The 18,028-nt window shown below is 41.3% G+C and overlaps 1 protein-coding gene across 3 annotated transcripts in view; it reads right to left on the bottom strand.

Moving 5' to 3' along the window:
• Positions 1–18,028, bottom strand: part of OSBPL3 (oxysterol binding protein like 3) — a 196,058-nt gene that overhangs the window by 153,914 nt on the left and 24,116 nt on the right. For all 3 annotated transcript variants that reach the window (XM_036246210.1, XM_036246211.1, XM_036246209.1), the window contains exon 2: positions 17,628–17,756. The gene's annotated coding sequence lies outside the window, so the exon portion shown is untranslated. The remainder of the gene's footprint in view (positions 1–17,627; positions 17,757–18,028) is intronic.

The raw sequence follows: 18,028 nt of genomic DNA, 5'->3' as shown, positions 1-18,028 counted from the left end.
ATGACGTAATCAGAGCAGAAGATCGGGGTTAACACTAGAACTCTGTATCTATGCGTATCTCCAAGGAACTTTATCTAACATTAGAGCCGTGGTAAGAAACAGACTCAATTTGGAAAGAATGCAGGCAAGCAGTTTAATACCATGGTGTGCGGCTCCGAGAGGGGTCCCTGGGGCTGACTGGGTCTTCACCTGACACAACCCCCCGCGCTGGACTATGCGGATGTCACTGGCCAGAACAAACACTATGAACAGGTGTGACCCTGGTTGGTCCGCTCTGAATCTTTCTTGACAATTATCATTGTACTCTGGGGAAGTCCAAAGTCAGTCTACCTTGTATTTCTGGTTAAAAACGAACTAGAGCCCTGGCCGGTTTGGCTCAGCAGATAGAGCGTCAGCCTGCAGTCAAGAGAGACCCGGGTTCGGTTCCCGCTAAGGGCATCTACCTCGGTTGCAGTTTGTCCCCGGCCCTGGTTGGGTAGTGTGGGTGGCAACCACTCGATGTGTCCCTTTCGCGTCGATGTCTCTCTCTCTCTCTCTTTCTCTCTCTCTCTCTCTCTCTCTCTCTCTCTCTCTCCCACTCTATCTGAACAAAGAATGGGAAGGTGTCCTCAGGTGAGAATAAAAATAATAATAATCATAAAAAACTAGAAAAGACAACAACTGTTAACTAAAGAATCATTGACTCAATTCGTCTTCCCAGCCTGGAAAAGTAACTGTAAATAGTCAATCATTTCCTTTAATATGCAAAAAAAAAAAAAAAAAAAGGAAGAAATCAAAAATTTGTCAATCCGAAGTCAAGAGTAATTTAAGAAAATAATTTGATTGGGGAGAAAGCAAAGATGAAAAGGTGACCTTGATTTTGAGGGACGACCAGAGTCTGTGTTCTAAAGTACCACATTCTGGTTACAAGAGTGACTGTGACAGCCCCCAACCTTACTATGAAACTGACCAAGGGCCCCTCTTTTCTCTGTTTTCTTTTTTTTCCTCACCTAAGGACATTTTTGCATTTATCTTCAGATAGAGCGTGAGGAAGAGAGGGAGGAAGACAGAGAGAGAAACATCTACGTGAGAGAGACACATCGAGTGGCTGCCACCCACACGACCCCAACCAGGGCGGGGGACAAACTGCAACCGAGGTACTTGTCCCTTAGCGGGAACTGAACCCAGGTCTCTCAGGACCATAGGCCAAGGCTCTAACCGCTGAGCCAAACCGGCCACGGCAAGGGCCCCTCTTTTCTTACTTGCATTCAACTTGCCGACTCGATTATGGAGTAGGCCACGGTGATGTGGACAAGAAACGTCAAGTGTCAAAAATGCCATGGCGCCACTTCAGAACTAAAAATCTCAGCAATCCTGGCCCCTCTCCCTCCCCAAAGAGAAGGCATGCTGGTGGCTCTTCTGTATACTCTCTCATCCAAACGTTTGTATCACCAAGTGGTGTTTGTAATCTTCTCATGAGGCGAGGTACATAACTCCTCTATGAGGCCCTTCTTACTCTCAATACTGACATTTTACATTAATGAACAGCCTACGTCTACATTGTCGTCAAAAATATTTTACAAACCATAAAACATGAAGCAATAATTCTGGCACAATGAGTCAATATCTGGCAAATTCCAAGATTAGCTTTTTTCTCATATTTAAGCAGGCAACATTCTTAAGCCAAAACAGCCATGCTGAGTATTGGATAAACTCCACCTAAGGGGTTATTTGATAATAATAGAAAAGAAAATTCACTTTAATTCAAACCTAGCACCATTTCTCTTCCACACGACAATCCTTCCCTCCTTCAAACAACTCGTCTTTTACCAGGCTAAACATCCCCATTTAATTCTCCCCCAGGATGGTTTCCAGCCCTTTCTCCTTACGAGTCACCCCTCTAAGGACAAATCCATGCCCACCCAACACAGTGTCTGTCCTGGGTTTATTCATTCAACAAAGGCTTGGTGAGCACCCAGTATTATAATAGGGACCAGGGATACATCACTTTCAAAGTCACTGCTCTCTTGAAGCTTAGCATCTCATCTAACAACTATTTTATTTGGCTCATAATTAGGGGGAGGGGTCAAGAACTTAGGAAAGGCTTGGCTGGGCAGTTCTGGTTCAGGGTCTCTCATGTGCCTGCAATCAGATGCCGGGGGGCTGGAATCATCTGAAGACCCATTTGGGTGGGTGTCAAAATGGCTCCCTCATAAGGCTGGTAGTTGATGCTGGCTGGTGGCTGGGAGCTCAGCTAAGGTTGTCGACCAAGCTTCTCCAGCCTGGCATCTCAGAGCAGTCACACTTCTGCACGGCAGCTGCGCTCCCAAGGGAAGCAGGCAGAGGTTGCATGGCCTTTCGTGACCTGGTGTTGCAAGTCATACAGTGTGCTTTCTGCCATATTCCAGTGGTTGAAGCAGTCACAAGCCAGCTCGCATTCAAGAAGAGAGTATATAAACACCACCTATCAATGTAGGAGAATTTCTGGCCATTTTTTAAAAAACTGCCACAGTCCTTCAAGGGGTAAGTGTTAATTACTTCAAAGGTGTGGCTAGGTGGAATACTGCCTTCCAGATATGAGGCACTATGAGGACAATATTATCTGTTACTGCGTTCACTCCAAATATCTTCTTTGGTTAAATAAGTTAAGCTGAGTTAATTGATTAGCTTAACGAGAGGGTCATAGAACAGCTTTTGGACTTGTGAACTCGTAAGTGACAAAAGGCCACACAAGCACAGGCGTCCAGCCCATTTCTTCAGGCCGGGCCCTGGGTCCGCCTCAGCACTCCAGGGGCGCCGCTTCCCTCCTCATCAGATACTTGGGATTGGTGACTTGCAGCAGCGGGTAGGGTGGGGGGGAGAACAATGACGGAGAAAGGCACACTCCATCTGTGTCATCAGCTTTGTGAGGATAAGAACTTAATTCTCTCTTCCCACAGCACCCAGCAGCAACCCAGTAAAGATTTGCTGTCTGGCTTGTGCTCAAAGCAAAAAGGATGAGCCTTACTGTTCATTATTCTTGCCCCATTCATACCTTTAAATGGCTAAACAATGGAGACTTTCTGTATCACAGGAGGCTGGACTGCTGAGTTCCAGGGAGGCTCAGAGCTGTTTAAAAAATAAGTCAGGCAGAGAAAGACAACATATGATCTCACTTACATGTGGAATTTGAAAAAACAAAACAAAGCCCATGGATACAGAGAACTTAGTAGTGGTTGGGGTGGGGCGGGGTGATGGGTGAAGTGGATGGGGAAGGACAGACAGCTGCCTGTTGTGAAATGAATGAATAAGGCTTGGGGTTCGATGTGCAGCCGCTGACTACGGTTGATGGTTCTGCCGTGCATATGTGAAGGGTACCAGGAAAGTGGATCTGGAACATTCTAATGACAAGAAAAAGCTTTCTTATCCCTTTTTATGGTGACAGAAGAAGGTCTTAGGAGAAAGACAAAGTGACTATTTTCAAATATTTGAAGTGCTGCTACATAGAAGACATCAGACTCGTTGTACTTCAGAAGGGAGACCTAAAGCTTATGGGTATCAAAAACAAGCGGATTTACCTTATCATTAAAGAAAGAACGTTCTAACAGTTTGATAGCTCAGAGCTAGAATGGATTTCATAAAATGGTACTAAATTCCCTCTCACCAAAGAACTTTTCACAGGCTTAATGATATTTGCCAGCAAAGTTGTATAGAGTACAGAATCAGATAATGTACTGCACTGGATGATATTTAAGATCCCTTCTCCCAAACTCAAGATCCTATTCTCCATTTTAGGAAAGACCCCTTGCCTGGCTTGTGTTGCTCAGTGGATTGAGCATCATCCCATGCACCAAGAGGTCACCGGTTCAACTCACCAGTCAGGGCACATGCCCGGGTTTCAGGCTCAATCCCTAGTGGGGGGCCTGCAGGAGGCAGCTGATCAATGCTGCGCTGTCACATCAATGTTTCTCTCTCTAAAAAAAAAAAAAAAAAAAGGACCCAGGACCCATCTTTCTTTGAGTAGATAATCCCTAAATCATCTATTAAATGTCTTGAGCTCCTTAACTCTACATCTTTGTCTGAGTGTTCATCGGCCTAGGCCAATATTAAAGCCACTGAGCCCTGTCATCAAGGGTGGGGAAGGGACCAGAGTACTTTAATTGAAAGCATATATGGGGTTCTCTCTAGGAATAAGCTTTTCTGAGATATGTCTACAAAGTGTATGGCTGCATATGATTCAGCCAAGGAAACCAGATGTTCCTAGTGGCAATGCTGTTCCTAGTCAATGGGAACAGTAATTAATTGAAGAATATTCAGGAGAGGGTTGTAGACCAGACTTTCATAACCCGTCAATGACCTACCAAAAGACTCCACACATCATGATTTCTCTGGGCCACTACTGCTCTGTTTCTTCTTTGCCAGTGTTCTGGTAACAGCTCACCATGAAAGTATCTGCTTTGCACAGTATATGATTGTCTAACCACTATGTGTACATCTGAAACTAACACAAAATGATACTGGATGTCAATTGTAATTTTAAAATTCTGATTTTTTTTTTTTTAAAAAAGTAAAGTAAAAGAAAATACCATTAGTAATCTCACCACACTGGGAAGAATTAATGTTAGACCTCTGATACGAATCCACCTAGAATTTATTGGTCTGTTTATTTACATTAATGGAATCATATCTGATATATTGTTGTACATAGTTTATTCTAGTTTTCACTTTACAACACATTCTGGATTTCTTTCCATGATAAAACATATCTACCTACAGCACAGCTTCATAGCATCATTATATACTGTATTTCATCAATTCTACAATATGCTTTTCCCATATTTTAACATCTCTGATATTAGGTGTGGCTCATATTTAATAGCCATCATAGTCTACTTGACAGCATATTTTTCTGGCTTGGTGGACACTTTCTTTCTCGGCGGTATGTAAATTAACGCTGGATCTTACAATTAACAGTCTTTGATTCAATGGTATAGTTGACTGTACTTTATATAGTCAATCTGTGTTTGGTGTTGGTGTTGGCCGCAGACCTTCCTGATGTTCCCCGTCATCCTCCCTCAGCCCGGCTCTGATGTCAGCCACAGCCATTGTGGAAAGTTCCAAGAAGGTTAGACTCAAGCTTCAGCTCACAACACAGGTGTCTCCTTTGTCCTCCAGAACCTTCTCTGACCGCTGAGCCTTTTTTTTTAATTTTTTTCATTTATCCTCACCCGAGGACATTTTTCCATTTTTTTGTTCAGGTAGAATGGGAGGGAGAGAGAGGAACAGAGAGAGAGAGAGAAACATCGATGTGAAAGGAACACATCGAGTGGTTGCCACCCGCACAACCGACCAGGGCCGGGGACAAACTGCAACCGAGGTACGTGCCCTTAGCGGGAACCGAACCTGGGTCTCTCAGGACCGCAGGCCGACGCTCTGACCGCTGAGCCAAACCGGCCAGGGCCAGAACCTTCTCTGAAGCTGGGCACAACTCAGCCTAAAGGCAAGGGCAGCCCAGAAATGTGGAAGCATTAATGGCCTGGGTTACAGCCTCACCACGAGGCTACAGGGACAGCTGTACAAATGCTCGTCTCCTATCCTTCCAAAGGAGGACTCTGGGAGCAGAACTGAGCCTGCTGCCTATAGTGCCGGCCTTCACAGCGCTCTCACATTGGCACTTCCTGCCCCCCTCCCTCTCTTCTGCTCCCTCCCTCCTGCTTCCTAGAATTGCCTCCCAAATAAACTACCTGCTCTCAACTCCTGGCTTCAGGGGAATCCACCCTGAGGCAGTGGCCATTCCCATTCTGTCTAGGTCTCAGTTTATCCCTTCCAGCTCTCACATTCTCAGACTAAGGGACTACCTTCCTGTATATATCATGTGACCTCATCAAACGAGGGGAGCAAACTGCCTCTTTCTCCCCAAGCTGATGTTCTAATCGAAGCCATTAAATTGTATGGTGAACATAGAACCAGGCCGTTCAAGCGGGACAGAGGAAGAGAGACCCACTGAGAGATGCCACAGTTGGTGGGGGCTGGGCTTCAAAATGATGATAATAGCATCAATAAACTCAACACAGATACAGCCCAACGGGGGAGCCTGGACCACTAGACTATTTAAACAGCCTCCAATGGTCCAGTGTCTTATGTTTAAAGGAATGTTTGTAGCCCTGGCCAGTTTGGCTCAGTGATTAGAGCGTCAGCCCGGGGACCTATGAGTCTCGGGTTCAATTCCGGCCAAGGGCATGTACCTCAGCTGTGGTTTGTCCTCAGCCCTGGTCGGGTCAGGCGGGAGGCAACCAGTCAATGTGTCTCACATAGATGTTTCTCTTTCTCTTTCTCTCTTTCTCTCTCTCTCTCTCTCTCCCTCCCTCCCTCCCCACTCCTTCCCTCACTCCCACTCTATCTAAAGATAAACAGAAAAATATCCTCGGGTGAGGATTAGAAAAAAAAGTACTAAAAACACTAAATAACTGCACAAAAGCACCTAAGGCAACATAACTTCACCACACTGCTTTTTATTACCAGAGAAAATATTTAGCAATGCAACCAGGGCTCCAGGAACAAACATTCACCCACCCTGCCCCGTGCACGTGGACACACGCAAACACACATGGTCGAAGGGGAGTTCTCAACAACCCAAATGCCTGCGCCGATGTTCATGTAAGTCCTTGCCACTAGTCTTGAGATCAACACTGACCAAAAAAAAAGGTAAACTCATCAAAGTTCTCAAAGGCAAAAAGTGGAAACAGTTTACTTCTTGGCCAAAGATTAAAGGAAAGGAAGAGGGCCGTTCAGAACAAGTTTGCTCAGAATTAAAGTGGTTGTGTAATTTGGAACTCAGATCCCCACAAGGCACGGTTTCAAGTCAATGCCCAACAGATGGAAGTCAAGTTACAAAATCACAAAGTCCAAACCCGAGTTGAAAAAAATTTAGTTTCGGATTTATAGAAAGCTAAGTCTTAAATCCTAGGTAATAGATAAAATTTGCATTGACATTAAATTGTATCAAAGCCACGATTAATATTTGTTCATTTAATATTTAAGCAACAGCCACCACGGCCCCATAAAAATAAAGACTCTCCTAATATTTGAAACTCATTTATCTCATAAGGGGTTAATGTCCAAAGTGTATAAAGAATTCATAAGACTCTATAGCAAAAAAAAAAATGTTTTTAATTCTATTAAAAATGTGCAGAGGATATGAACAAATATTTATCCAAAGAAGACATACAAGTGGCCAACAGGTACGTGAAAAAGTGATCAACATCAGTAATCATTAGGGACATGCAAATTGAAACCACAATTAGCAACTCATCAAAAAGACAAGAAGTGTCCATGAGGATGTGGGGAAAGGGAACATCTGTGCACTGTTGGTGAGAATGTACATTGGTGCAGCCACTATGGAAAAGAGTATGAAGGTTCCTCAAAAAATTAAAAACAGACCTACCATAGGATCCAGCAATTCCACTAATGGGTATTTATCCAAAGAAAATAAAAACACCCACTCGAAAAGATATCCGCACCCCCATGTTCACTGCAGCATTATTTACAAGACATGGAGATAGTCTTAAGTGTCCATCAATGGATGATTGCATAAAGAAAATGTGTGTGTGTACACACACATACCCATGAACACATGTAAACATTTTCTTTATCCATATCCATACACATTCACACACACACATACATACACATACATATATTTATACAATAAAATAATATTCAGCCATAAAAAAAAGAAGAAAATCTTGCTATTTGTGACAACGTGAATGAACCTGGAGGACATTATACTAGGTGAAATAAGTCAGACAGAGAAAGACAAATGTCATATTATTTCACTTATATATAGACTCTAAAAGAAAGAAAAGGAAAAAAAGAAAAGCCTAGCTCTTAGACACAGAAAGCAGACTGGTGGTTCCCAGAGGTGGGGGAAGAGGGAGGATGGGTAAAGGAATAAAAAGGCAGAAGCTTCGAGTTATAAAATAAAAGTCATGGGCATGTAACGTACAGCATAATGACGGTAGTTAAAAATACTGGGTTGCACATTTGGAAGTTGCTAAGAGAGTAAATCTTAAAAGTTTGGGCAAAGAGGGGAGTGGAAGGGGAGGAAAAGAGGTCTCTCCTAACACCAATTATTATTATTATTATTATTATTATTATCCTCACCTGAGGACATTTTTTTATTTTTTGTTCAGATAGAGTGGGAGGGAGAAAGAGAAAGAGAAAGAGAGAGAAACATCGACGTGAAAGGGACACATTGAGTGGCTGCCTCCCCCACAACCCAACCAGGGCCGGGGACAAACTGCAACTGAGGTATGTGCCCTTAGCGGGAACCAAACTCGGGTCTCTCTGGACCACAGGCCGATGCTCTAACTGCTGAGCCAAACTGGCCAGGGCCCAACACCAATTTTTGATGACTGTGGTATCAGGGAATAGCAAGTGGGGAAGAGAAAATGAAGAAATTTGGGATTGTGGAAAGAAATTTGGGATTGTGTCAAAGAAATCAATCAAAATCTTAAATAAAAATCTTTTTTAAATGGACTAACATAAGTGGGTCCTTAGGAGATCTTTTTTCACATTTCTTGAAAATACAAATGCCTGTCAATAAAAGCAACTCCTTGTTCAAGTAAAAAGTAAACCATAATTACATTTTCCATTGTGCATAGAAGATTTATGTTTAATTTCATATCCCTTCTGGTCAAAAAAAATGAAAAAATGAAAAGTAAATGCAAACCAAAAAGGTCACTCGGTAATATTAAATATATACACAAAGGCCATGATTATGAATGCAAATTAAAAAAATAATAATAATAGAGCCAGCAAAGAAATTTGGCTTACAAAAAGCCAGAAGACTATTAGTGTTTATGACCTAAACTTTGTTACTGTGTGTACACACACACACACACACACACACACGGTGGTGGGTCTTGTTCTTTTCCCCCAAGTTCCCTAATTTGCTGGAAAAGATGTAAGAATTGACCTTCAAGAAGGATATTCTTTTACTGTTTTCTCTCATGCAAGGGCTGACAAAGCACCACCAGGAAGAAACCTGTATTAATTATCCTCAGGGTTTGAAATAAAAGCTCTTTATTAATTTTAGTCTAAACAAACACACACAAAAACAAAAGCAAACAAACACTGTAGACAGAACCCTGCTGCTAAAGCTCTCAGGAATCAGACATAACAACCACAGCCCATCTTGCAGCTTGAATGAATAAACACCTCCAGAGAGATCGCAACGGTTTTCCTTTTTCTTAAACATAAAAGGGAATAATCTTATTCAAGTATGAATGAGACTATAGAGAGTTTTTGTACCATTAATAACACTTCTTGGGGATACTCTTAAGTGGATTATCTCACCAAATAACTAATAAAACGGGAGGGCAGGTGGAGAGGCCTCCTCTGACATTCTTTTATGCTTTGAAAAAGGAGCCCAGACATGAATAAAGTCTTAGCATAAAATAGTCAAGAGGCCCCTGAACTACCCAGGCACCAGAATGACATGCAAAATTCTAGTCAACAAGACTAATATTTGATTCGGGTTAAGATCAGAAATCTGAACAGAAATAAGGAAAAGAATTTAAGAAGTTAAGCAAAATGTAAGTAGTTCAACCTTTTATTTTAGGGATGGGAAAACTGAGGCCCACAGGCTCCTGATTTGCCCAATGTCATGTCACCATGACCATGTACCTGGTTATCTCATCTACACTCATTATAATGCACTGTAGCAGGCTGAAACCTCAGAAATCAGAAGGTACTGTCTAATCTTCTACAACAGAAAAAAAAATGTTAACATCCTTAAACAATACATGAAATTAGATGAAATTTTAGGTGTTGCTCTGCTGATTTAGAAAGGTCTCATATGAGCCACCTCAGGAGACTCGGTACTGAAAACGTTCATCTAATTCTACTTCAGTGTAACTCATGCCAGGCGCATGCACAGTCATACATCCTTAACTCCGTGTAGTACATCAACCCTCAGAGATCACGGTATGGTAGTTTCCAGGATTCCCCAGCCCTAAAACTCTGCAAACCATTAAATACGAGTACCATTCCCGGGTTCCCAGATTTCAATCATTTCCCCACCCAATTCCCTTTCCCCTCCTCCACCTCACCTAAAACTACTCTGGGCTTTTTGGAACATAATACTACCTTAAACGATGAAAAGATTAAAACCTTCACTGGAGTAGTTTTGCTTCATCACCTGATGGTTCTGGCGACTCATCTACAGCTCGATTCCCGATGGCCAACCATTTGTCAGCTCTGCCTGGGAGCCGGGCCCTCATCTTCCCAAACCAAACACTTCTTCCCTGGGGTTTCTTTCAGGGTGAGTTACACCCCCAAGTTCTAATTTCCTGTCCCTGTAGGAAAGGTTGCTCAGAACTTGGGTTTAAATGTCTCATTAAAGTAGTACACAGCAGCTGAATTATGACCGAACTGTCGATCTTCATCTTAAATAGGAACTTACTAATTGAGCGCTGTTATTCGTCTCAGTATGAAAACCAAAGAGATTACCAGGAAAAAGATTAAGCTTGTTAAAAAGCAGTCAGACTGTATCACTGATTGAGCAGTTCACAGCCGAGGAAGGAAGCTCACTTTACTCAGAAGCTGTGGATGTATATCCACTCCCTCCTTCAGGCCCTGCCACAGTAGAGGCTCAATGAGAGCCGACTGAACAAACAAATGTCAAGTCCTGAGGCCCTTCCACCACCACACAAACAGGCTCCACTGGGAAACGGCCAATGCCGCCAGCACTCTGCTAGATGGTCACAGCAAAACTGAAAGGTGGCAGCATGCCCCCCAGCAGAGCCCTTGCTTCACAGTGTGGACCAGACAGTTCATGTTAATCAACACAATAGGAGTGACAGACCATCTGAAACACTTCCTCGGTCACTGGGACAGACCTGGGAACGTCCTCGGAGGAAGGGTCACACCGCGGGTAACAGCCGCAGAGAGGCCGAGCGCGGCTCTTTTCCTCCCGTACCTCTCTTCCTCTTCCAGGGCGCCCCACCCTCCACCCTCCCCAGGAACTACACTTTTCATGGAGACAAAGGAGCTATGACGTCCAAATACATAGACACTCAAGCCAAAACACCGTCCCAAGCCTTAGGAATCATCTAGCTGCTTTTATTAGTCACGAAAAGACTTTCTAGTCAAACACGTCGGATTATTTTTTTTTGCAAGTTATCTATAGACATGAGGTTATTATTTATTCTCCATATCCAGAGAGACTGTTTCTTTCTAAGCCTTTGTCCATAAGGATGTCAAAATCGTTCAGTCTGAACAAGGTAGGGCATCAAACCAAAATAACTTTAAAAGTTTTGTATAATGATGAATATCACTACAGCTACCCTATGCCAAGAATCATTTACACGACTTGAATTCACATAAACACACTCACTGGAGACCCAGCTTTACCTGGGCATTTCTGCTCCAAAGAGAGTATTTGGACAAACAGCTCTCTCGCCATTCCAACCATAGTATTCGCTGCAGTCTGGCCATTTCCCTCACACAGATCAGAAAATAAAAGGGGGGGGTGGTACAAAACAGCAAGCCCTGCAATGCGTCTTACCTTCTGTAAAGAAACTTAGGTTCACCCTCACCAGTTTGGCTCAGCGGTTAGAGCCTCGGCCTGCGGTCCAGAGAGACCCAGGTTCGGTTCCCGCTAAGGGCACGTACCTCGGTTGCAGTTTGTCCCCGGCCGTGGATGGGTTGTGTGGGTGGCAGCCACTCAATGTGTCCCTTCACATTGATGTTTCTCTCTCTCTCTCTCTCTCCCTTTCTGTCCCTCCTACTCTATCTGAACAAAAAATGGAAAAATGTCCTTTGGTGAGGATACAAAAAAAAAAGAAACAGGTTCTATCCAAATCGCACAGAAAAAAAGTTCAAACTTGGACCCTAGACAAACAAAAAGTCATTCTGCACTGACACTCTTTAATTTAAAATCTGGTGGTTTTTAAACAGGAATATGGTGACCAAACTATGTTACCTGGAAACTAGTAGACACTTGGAAAGAATTTTTTTAGAAGAGCATAAGAAATACCACACTGGGTCTGGTAGGTGTCCCTCTGGCCAAGGAGTCTTGCCAATGGTACTAAAGGGGTGGGATATTAATCACTTCCAATGGGATGGATCAGAATAAAGGATAAAGCAATTGGGCAGATAAAGAAGGAAGACAAATCACACCCTCCATAACCATGACTTCAAAGACCCATGGTGTCCCTTGGTCACCAGAAGGTTCATGAGACCTCGCAGGATGACAGTGACCCACAGTCAACCCCTGAAAGTGAACTTAGTGCTGACTCCCATCATCCAGGAACCCACTATTCACGTAACGATTGTAATGAAACTGCTGTGCGACAAATCCTGCAAAGCCTGTCCCGGGGCAATCGCTGACCAGCCTCCAGGGCGCCAAACAGGCTCCCAGTTAACCAGCCTTTTCCTGTTCCGAGATAGTCACAGATGGTCACATCTGCGCAAGACGGGAATGGATGGATTTTTTTTCAACTAAGGCATCAGGCCACTCAAATTAGAATATAGCAAATTTTTTAAAAAGTGAAAAACTTTCATCAGTTTTCCCTACTCTGGCTTTATTTCCCACCTGCTTATTTCATATATTTGTTTTTACAAAGAATCGAAGAGTGAGGCACTAGATTATCTGTTGCCTTTTTCATGTCTCCTGATTATCAAATGAGCATTTTCCCCTCTCTCTGTGTACCTATGATGCACATTTCTCATAGAAGGCTTTCTGTTTATAAAGTTGGTCTCATTGTTAGCCTTTAAACTCCTGAATTCTTTTACCCTTTCTTCCGAATTTGTCTGTTTTCTACATTTTCTGGTTTTCCAATCTGTCTTTTAGCTAGTTGTTTAATTTTATTTTAATGACCAAATTTTATTTTTCAATGAAGTATACAGTTTTGTTACTCTTTTTTTTTAAATTCAGTTACCCCTGATTCATTCCTTTCTTTTCATGGAGTTCCTTGGGTGTAGTGAATTTGTTTTTATAATAGGTTCTCTTTGTTCTACTGAGTTTCTAGTTCCTGGGTTCATGGCCGACTCCACCAATTGAACTGATGAGATCTTGGGCACACCCATTCACATTTTTTCCTCATCAGTGCCTCACTCCTCACCCAATATTGAACACCCAACAGAATGTTCTAACTGCTCATCAGTATAACTAGTGCTGTGAAGGTCAAGTAAGACCAAGTGGGTAGAACTGCTACTCAGCCCATTCTAGAAAGTTCCAGTCTCTGTATCTGAATAGGCCCTTTGCTTCTGATAGAAAGAGGAATTTAATACTCTGAAAGGAAAAGGCCCAGTGCTATTAAAGGAACATAATCCGCTCATGTGGCGTTTGCCAAAATCATGGCAGAACAGATATAAAATGCACCATCATCAACTAAGGTTTGTGAGACACAAATCCTCCCCATCAGTAAAAAACAAAACAGATGACACTCTTAGACTTCCAAAACAAATCCAGTTTGCATTAAGCATAAACTTCAACCACCTCTTCCTTGATGAATTTCAACTTGTTCACCCAGGGCCAGAGTCTGAGAGCAAGCCTTACTCTACACTGAGCTGAGGCTTGATCACAGCGCTGACCCTGTGTGCAGGCAAAGAGCTAGACAAACATTGTGAATAAACTTCTTGGAGCACTAAACTTCAACTTCCGTGATTCTGTACATGTTCACTGAGCCCAAAAATAGGCCAATACCTTGCCTTTTGTCTTTTTAATAAAATTACAATCGATGAAGCTCTTTCTTTTTTTTTCAGACTACAAAATAATTTTTAATTTACTGAAAGTCTCTTTTTTGTATTTTTGAAAAATGTTGCCATAATGTTGAAGCATTTTAAATGTGAATATACATGATGTCTGTGAATTATTCTGTAAATTGAGTCCTTTAAGTAATACACTACAAATTGCTTACACGTATAATTTCATATGCTATTGGTTCCCAAGCTTCAATGAAGCTATTTCTTAAGCAATACACTTGATGTTCCAAATCTAGTATCAGTCACTGAAAGATTTTGTGCAATGGCTTAAATACCCAAATCTCAGCTTTCTCATTTATAAAACAGAAATAAAAATTGTTTCCTCACTTGGTTATTACGAAGATTAAATGAAGGAATGAAGTTAAAAGAATTGTATAAATCCTAACAGATTATGCAAAAGTATAACTGTTAGATTGTTATTCAAAATACTCTATGATCTTATTTCCTATTTTGGGAGTGGGAGACATTTTATCTATTTTGATTAGGTAATACATTTATATGATTCAAAAATTCAAAAGTTGCAAAAGAGTATACATTAAAAACTCTCCCATTCTTTTCCATCAACCACCTAATGTTCCTCTCAGGAAGCAACTGATGTAATCAATTTCAAGTTTATTTTGAGATGCATGAGGATTTCCCCCCAACTTATACACAAATGCTATCAGCTGTTCCCTCTTTTACACCTTCTTTTTTCTAGTTTAACAATAACAACTGAAAAATGATTTCATATCACTATATCAATAGAGAGGGACCTCCCCCATTCTTCCCTTTGGCTGCACGGGAAGCCACTGAATGGAGGGACCATCTCCCACACTTAGGTTATTTCTAATCTTTTACCATGATAGCCTTCTGCTCATGCATAAGTTATTTATAACGTATGTTTTTAAAAGAGAATTGCTGGGTCAAAAGTATACGTATTTTTAACTTTGAAAAACATTGCCAGATTGTTTTCCATAGAGATTTAAAGCAATTTATTCTCCTTTCAGCCACAAGTGGAGACTATTTCTCCACACATTTGTCAATATAATCTCTTGTCAAACATTGTTGTCAGCAAATAGGATAGTAAAAAAAATGGCATCTCCGTGTGTTTTCATTGGCATTTCCTAATGAGGTTTTTGGTTCTTTTTTGATTGGTAGTCTCTCTTTGAGTATTAAGAAAATTTATTTCACTCCCTTTGACTTTCCTCTTCGGTATCCTTCTGCACATCCTATAATCCAGCCATTCTGAACTACATGCTTTCCCCCAAATGGGCCACAGTTGGGGAAATGCCCGTTCCTTCCACCTCCAGTCACAAACATTTTGACAGTCACGTTCAAAGGCATTTCAATGTTTATGAAATGTTCCTGTATTCCTCTCATAGACTTAATCCCTCTTTTCTCAGAGTGCCCAGGGCACATTTTTGGAGCTTCGTAATAGAATCATTTTACTCTGCCATGTTCATATTTGAGCTTCTTAAAGTTTGAGACCAAATTATCCATCTTGGCATCCCTTATGATGTCCAACACATTCACTCAACTAACATGAGATGAAAGACTGCGAATTTTAATTGCATGTGTGCCTTAAACTTCCAAAACTGTTGTAAATCTAAGGACGGGGATAATAAAATCAAGAGAAGATCTGGAGACTTGTTCTTTGGCCTAAAAGTTCATATCACGACTTAATAAATGCTAATAAAATCCTTATTTTGAGTTTTTTATTTAGTGTTGTTTAACACTGAAATCATGGTTGTGACTTTAATGACTAAAGAACATAACTATCCCAGCCAGTGTGGCTCAGTGGTTGAATGTGAGTGTTGACCCATGCACCAGGAGGTCACTGGTTTGATGCCCAGGTTGTGGGCCAAATCCCCAGTAGGGGCATGCAGGAGGCAGCCAACTGCTGTTCTGTCTCATTGATGTTTCTATCTCTCTCTCTCTCTCTCTCTCTGTCTCTCTCTAAAAATCAATAAAGAAAAAAAATTTCTTTTAATATAGAACATAACCAAGATCAAAGTATTTTTTAAAGCAAGATACTAATATCCAGTAAACTCAAGAAAAGGTGATCAATTCCTTTAGTCATCATGGAAATGTAATTTTAAAATCACAAGATACCATTAAGCATCCAACAGAATGGCTAAAATGAAACAGATAGACAATGTCCAGTGTGGATGCAGATGAACTAGAACTTATATACCGCTGGAGGAAATTGGCACAACTACTTTGGAAAGAGGTAAATCAACCAAACCTACACATATGCCAACCCTGTGCCCAGAACTTTTACTCCTAGGTATACAGTTGATAAAGACGCACACATTCACCAGAAGCTATGTACAAGAATGTTCATAGCAGCATTCATTGTAATCACCTAAATTGGGAAAAACCCAAATGTTTATCAATAGCAGAATGGAAAAACAAATGTTGGTATTCATACAATGGAATTCTAACAGCAAAGGGGATAAAGAAACTCCAACATCACACAAAAATATGAGTGAATCTCGCAGACAGAAACAAAGAGTCATTTAAATTACAAAAACAGGCAAAGCTAATCTAATAGTGTTACAAGTCAGGGGACCCTTTTGCAGTAGGCACAGGGACTGGGGACAATACAAGGAAGCTTCTAAGGAAGTGGTAACATTCTGTTTCTTGATCTGGAAGCTGGTTACAGACATGTTCATCTTATGAAAACTCATTAAACTATACACTTCCACTTTGTATACTTTCCTGTATGTGTGTTACACTTCAATAAAAAGTTTACCTAAAATAGCCCTGGCCAGTTTTGCTCAGCGGTTAGAGCATCAGCCTACTGACCAAAGGGCCGTGGGTTCGACTCTCGGTCAAGGGCACGCACCTGAGTTGCAGGTTCTATCCCTGGCCCCCACTGGGGCCTCATGGGGGAGGCAACCAATCGATGTGTCTCTCTCACGTCAATGTTTCTCTCCCTTCCTCCTTCCCTTCTCTCCATCTAAGAATCCATGGAGGAATATCCTTGGGTGAGGATTAATGAAGTAATAAAAAAGTTTACCTAAAATAAAAGAAAAGCAATAGGCCGAACCTCCAAAAGAAAATATATTTCTGTTAAAATACCTTTCACGAATAAATAGTTTTAAATGGCATAGCAAGCATTTACCTCTTGCAAACCCAACTGCTTTGCACTGGTTTGACCCAAGAGCCTGGTACTAAAAAGAAACCCTAGAGAAAGCAAGTGTCTATCCTGAAACACTGCAACACAAACAGTATTCAGAATTGTTTGATTAAGAAAAAAAAAGGAGGTGACCAGAGGAGAATAAGACCAGCTATAGGGAATAAGCAATGATTACAGAAAAAGATGAAAAGAAACAAAACCTTCTTAAAATGGCACCAAAATAGCAATTACTCTTAAATAAGCCTTCTGTTCACTCAAAAAAAAAAAACCATTTATTCCAATGCAGATATGTGCCTCAGCACCCAGCTTCCCTTCCAATATTATTTTAAAACACTGCACAACAGACAAAGAGAGTGTGTCGTGGAAGTAGTAATTAATGGCAAATGCAGGTGTCTGAACAGAGGGAAACCAAGGGAAATGAAACACAAACCCTTCCACCTCATTAGTCTTCCAAAACATATTCTCCTAACACAAAGGCATGCCCTGCTTATGGAGTATATAAATGAATGAGAAACCTAATCAAAATGGTTTTTGTGAATCTCAACCATAGCCCAGCTACAAATGCTTTGGAGATTAGAAAAAGGAAAAAAAATTTGATGGCACTGAACTGGTCGAGTAATCCTACAAATAAACACAGAAATGGACAAAATGAAATCAATATATAGTAAACTCCATTATCTGTGCCAATGGAGACAGATTTTTAAAATCTTGTCTATTGGGCTGTGAAATATAAAAACAACAGACACTTTGAGACTGATGAACAGACCCAAACACTTACCCTCTTCTGAACTTGGCATTAATTCGTTTTGAACTTGATCCTCATAGGACTCAAGAAGTAGGCAAATGGAAAAAGATCTGAAGTCTCGGCAACCAGAAGGAGGTGACTTTGCAGCCAACTTTCAACGTCCTATTGTAAAAGGAGATACGAAAAAGATGATTAACTGAAACTCGGATAATCCATCACCATTCATTTTGTTCAATGAACAAAACTGGTTTTGCACAAAAACATCACCAAGTAAGTAGTAGCCCCTCCAGAAAAAGATAAGAAAAAAGGATGCTGCCAAGGTTTTATTACACCCTTTGACCTTATCTTGTCCACCTTCAGGCAAAGGTACTAATAAACAGTGAAAACTGCAGAAGGCTGGTAGCAACAATGAAAACAAGCAAGAGACCTGAATA

The sequence above is a fragment of the Molossus molossus genome, unplaced genomic scaffold, assembly GCF_014108415.1.
Source record: "Molossus molossus isolate mMolMol1 unplaced genomic scaffold, mMolMol1.p scaffold_m16_p_7, whole genome shotgun sequence".
NCBI classification, from domain to species: domain Eukaryota; kingdom Metazoa; phylum Chordata; class Mammalia; order Chiroptera; family Molossidae; genus Molossus; species Molossus molossus.
Note: the sequence above shows the minus strand (reverse complement) of the source record. Positions and strands in the feature narration are given on the sequence as shown.